Raw genomic sequence first — 5206 nt, 5'->3', positions numbered from 1 at the left:
CCTATTTGGGTGTTCTGTTACTAAAGAAGCAGAGGAGATTAAATTTTGGTGAAAATTAGTAGTCTCTGTCACTAATAATAACACTAGTTCCATATAAAAGCCCAGGTTAGTGAGGAACCAGAAGATCCAGTTAAAAAGAAGTTAGTTTTCAGAGTGAGATGAATTGGAGTGGATTACAGCAGAAATCCTAAATATGCAGCTCCAGATAGAGAAAGGATCACTGCCTATTATCTAAATTTTAGTGTGACCATTGATAACACCCCCTTTTTCATCTCCTGAGTTCCAAACCAACTGAGGGACAGATAATTAAGTCAGGCACATGGAAATAAAAGTGTTTATTGCTGTTTAAGCCGTTTGGAGGACAACTTTTTTTTTTTTTAAGACGGAGTCTCACTCTGTCATCAGGGTAGAGTGCAGTGGCCCAATCTCAGCTCACTGCAACCTCTGCCTTGTGGGTTCAAGCCATTCTCCTGCCTCAGCCTCCCGAGTAGCTGGGACTACAGGCGCCGCCACCTCGCCCAGCTAGTTTTTTTGTATTTTTTAGTAGAGATGGGGTTTCACCGTGTTAGCCAGGATGGTCTCGATCTCCTGACCTGGTGATCCGCCCGTCTCGGCCTCCCAAAGTGCTGGGATTACAGGCTTGAGCCACCGCGCCCGGCCGAGTTAGTGTTTCTTAGCCTTGGCTTCATACTAGTTTCAATTGGTCTGGGTATTATAGTTTTAGGGTTTTTTTTGTTGTTTTGTTTTTGATCTAGTGATTTTGATGCACAGTGAGGATTAAGAACCTCACATGACCAGTGGAGAGTAGAACAAGACTCTGAAAGGACAGGACTTAGAAATAATTATAGAGATTGGTTAGTATACCCATCTCTTGAGAAACTTGTGGTTCTTGAGGTGCACCTGAAGAAAGCAAAACTCCTGTATGAGTAGTTGAGGGATGAAGAATTTGGGGAAGGGATCACTGAATAGTTCCGTTTCCCCCCCAAAATTTTCCTACTAATCATTTTGTTTTTCTCACCATCAAATACTCAATCTCACTCTTAGAAAAAAAAAATTGGAATTTTTGTTCTTGACACTGCCAGTTGGGCTGGCCAAAGTGCTGTGCTTGTGGTCTTGCTTTAGACTTGGTCCTAGCCCTGTAACATAGTAAGGAGTAGGGGTAAGACTTCTGCAATTAGTTATCATGCAAAGCAGTTGGTCTAGGCCTTTTTAAAAAGGTTTAGCTCCTGGCCATGAGAAGAATGGTACTTCCTCCTATGGCATTTAAAGTCTGTCTACTCAGATACCTTTTTCTTTCCAGGCTTTCTTTTCCATGTGCTAAAATAATATCTGCTGCCTTACAGTAAGCCCAGTCCGAAGTTCAGCGAAGGAGAGGGAGCATCTCTTCTTTGTGTCTCCAGTTTAGGAGTGAGAAAATTTTCTCAGAAAACTTTCCACTTCTGTCTGTGTCTCATTAAGCAAGACTGAATCAGATGTTCACTTTTGAAACCAATGGCCAGTGAAGGGAATAGGATTCTCATGCGTGGATTAGACTGTTCATAGGGGGTGAAATGGATATTGGAAAGTCTGCACTCTGCTTACCTCTCTCATAGCACTTTTCACACCGTTTTGTAGTACTCTCTTTATTTTTCTCTTTTATTTAATAGGTTAAGGATCCTGTCTTACTTTTTTTTTTCTCTCAAGGTCCTCCAGGAGTTTATAATCTGATTAACAATAATATATCAACTCAGATATGAAATATACACACACATGCATACACACACGCACATCCACTCTAAGTAGATGCATTTGAGTGCTTCATTGTATCCTTGAATTTGGGTGCCCTAAGTGAATCAGCAGTATAAAAGATCATGATAGCAAAGTCCACTGGAAATGCATTTCCACTAAAAAACTACAGTGACAGTAGTTTTTCCAGTCTTTTCAGATCCCCTAAAGTCTGATATGCCTCCATCTATGTCTTCCTCTAGCTCCATATTCACATGATTGTTGGTCAATCCTCCTTGGATGCAGTCATGTTTATGAGGGTTTTCCTATAGTCAAAAGATCTTTACAAGTCTCTTATTCCCTAAGGAACTTTATTCTGTTTCCTTGAAGGTGCTTAGAGCTGCAGTAAAACAGGTATTTGAAGGTCTCCTGTGGTTCTTTTTCTTGTTCCTTTAAGCAGATACAGCACCATCATTTGAATAGCTTTTGTCAGGCATTATTGGTCAAAATAATTGGCTAGAACATAAAATAAATGGAGAGAGACCATATTGGAATAAACAAGATACTTAGGACAGCATAGTAGAGTGCTCAGTGACTGACAGAGTATGAAATAGTCTACTGCACTTATGGCAAAACAGAAAATCTGTTATCTAGCAATTAAAGGAAAAATGCATATGAACAATGATTTATAAAATGGTTTTGGAAAATAATTCAGACAAATAGGCTTAAGAGGAATAGATACTACATAGAATGATACTAGATAAGGGCTGGGCGTGGTGACTCATGCCTGTAATCCCAACAACTTGGGAGGCCAAGGTGGGTGGATCACCTGAGGTCAGGAGTTTGAGACCAGCCTGACTGACATGGTAAAACCCCTTCACTAATAAAAATACAAAATTAGTCAGGGATGGTGGTGGATGCTTGTAATCCCAGCTACTCGGGAGGCTGAGGCAGGAGAATTACTTGAACCCAGGAGGCAGAGGTTGCAGTGAGCTAAGATCACACCACTGCACTCTAGCCTAGGCAATAGACTGAAACTCCATCTCAAAAAAAAAGAAAAGAAAAAGGAAAAGAAAAACTATGTGCTATACTACCATTTACTATGTGCTAATATGGCAAATGGTATTTAATATGTGCGAATATAGTAAATGGTAGCATAGTAAACTATTTTGGGATGTCTGTCAGCCCATGTCTTCTTTTTCAGATGTGAATCAATAGTCCCTGCTGAAAGGATAGGTTTAGGTGGCCAGGTTTGTACCATGGAACCCACATTTCTGGTCCCACAAATTGCACTAGGAATGTGAATACCTGACCTAAGCTGAACTAGTTACATTTTCGTTCTCAGTTTCCTTAATGACCCCCAAACTGTATTTATATAGTGTTGAGTTGGGTCTAGTGCCTCAAATGGGCTTTAGTTACAATTAAATTTGGCTTTGAGGGGCAGAAAGCAAAAATTACAATGCCCAAGCAAGATAGAAAGTTATTTTTCTCTCATGTAAATATAGGCAGTCCTGAAGGCTCTTCTGGCTAGCCATTTCATGATCATCAGGGACTCAGACCCCTTCTGTCTTATTGCTCTACCATTTTCAACATGTGGCTTTTATCCAGTGGTAGGCTGGTAAACTGGCCCTCTGGGGGGAAAAAAAGGGCATAAGCTGTAGCATTTGCCTGATTTTCATGGTAGAAATACTCCCACCATGGCCAGTTTCAAGCTACAGTGGTTTAACAACCAGCTTGCAGAATTCCTCAGTGTTTAACCATCTGCTCTCCTAAGCTCATATAAGCCAGATCTAGCACACCTCTGCTTCTCTCTCATGGTCCAAAATGGCTGCCCTCACTCCAGACATTAGAATTGCATTTCAATCAATAGGATGGAAGAAATGTGAAGAAAAGATCAAACTCCTTCCCTTTCTAGGATATCTTCTGGGAGGTGTGCACAGCTCTTCCACTTAAATCTCATTGGTGAGAACTTTAACAAATGGCAACACCTAGGTGAGAAATGTATTCTTTATTCTGGGCCACCATTCAACGCCTATTTGGGTGTTCTGTTACTAAAGAAGCAGAGGAGATTAAATTTTGGTGAAAATTAGTAGTCTCTGTCACTAATAATAACACTAGTTCCATATAAAAGCCCAGGTTAGTGAGGAACCAGAAGATCCAGTTAAAAAGAAGTTAGTTTTCAGAGTGAGATGAATTGGAGTGGATTACAGCAGAAATCCTAAATATGCAGCTCCAGATAGAGAAAGGATCACTGCCTATTATCTAAATTTTAGTGTGACCATTGATAACACCCCCTTTTTCATCTCCTGAGTTCCAAACCAACTGAGGGACAGATAATTAAGTCAGGCACATGGAAATAAAAGTGTTTATTGCTGTTTAAGCCGTTTGGAGGACAACTTTTTTTTTTTTTAAGACGGAGTCTCACTCTGTCATCAGGGTAGAGTGCAGTGGCCCAATCTCAGCTCACTGCAACCTCTGCCTTGTGGGTTCAAGCCATTCTCCTGCCTCAGCCTCCCAAGTAGCTGAGTCTACAGGCACGTGCCACCACGCCCAGATAATTTTTGTATTTTTAGTAGAGATGGGGTTTCACCATGTTGGCCAAGATGGTCTCGATCTCTTGACCTCGTGATCTGCCCGTCTTGGTCTCCCAAAGTGCTGGGATTACAAGGGTGAGCCACCACGCCTGGCCAGGAAGGCAACTTTAATCTTGCAGTATCAAGGGGCTTATCAACTTCACTGCAGAAATAAACTTACCTACCTAATCAAAGGTAGACTTGGAAAACTGCAGTGCTGCCCACCGTCCCACCATAGTTTTTCCCAGCTGTGGGGCCTGCCCTTGAATGCCCCATACAGAAGATCCCCAAGGAGAAGAAAGGAAAGGACTGCACAAAGCATGTGTAGTTTCTTCCTTCAAACTCACCAGTCAGATAATTAATATTGATTGGGGGTTAAGGCAAGAGGCCAGTATATGTCTATTCATATTGCAACATGAGGAGTAAGTGCTCTTACCTAATACTTAAGACTTTCAAACCTATTGAGGTTTAGCTCATTATCCTGCAATTGGATTATGGGAAATCCATCCGAATCCTTACCACTATCTACATTTATTTAAGCTAACACAGATGGGTTCTTTTACAACAAAACAGTCCCTAAGACAGAAATGTAATTAACAGCTACATTGTGTGAGTCAGAGACTAAATGTTGTGAGAGTTAATAAGACAGTTATAAGAAAGGGTTGGAGCAGACAAAGGATTTTTTTATGTAAGTAGTGGAATGTGAGCTTAAATCTTAATGTCTGGGCAGGATTTTTGATAGGTGGAGGGAATGGAAAGTGTTGTGGTCAAGGGGAACTTCATGGATGAAATGCGAATGAGGGAAATGGACATGGCATGGTCAAGGCATGGAGAGGAGACCACAAAGTCTAGTTGAGATGCCTGTTGAAGAGCAGTGGGAAATCAAGTTAGGCAACTTGGGAGCAAGATTATGTACAACTGTAACAGAG

The sequence above is a fragment of the Colobus angolensis genome, unplaced genomic scaffold, assembly GCF_000951035.1.
Source record: "Colobus angolensis palliatus isolate OR3802 unplaced genomic scaffold, Cang.pa_1.0 Scaffold256, whole genome shotgun sequence".
Taxonomy (NCBI): Eukaryota; Metazoa; Chordata; class Mammalia; order Primates; family Cercopithecidae; genus Colobus; species Colobus angolensis.
This window is presented reverse-complemented; position numbering follows the sequence as displayed.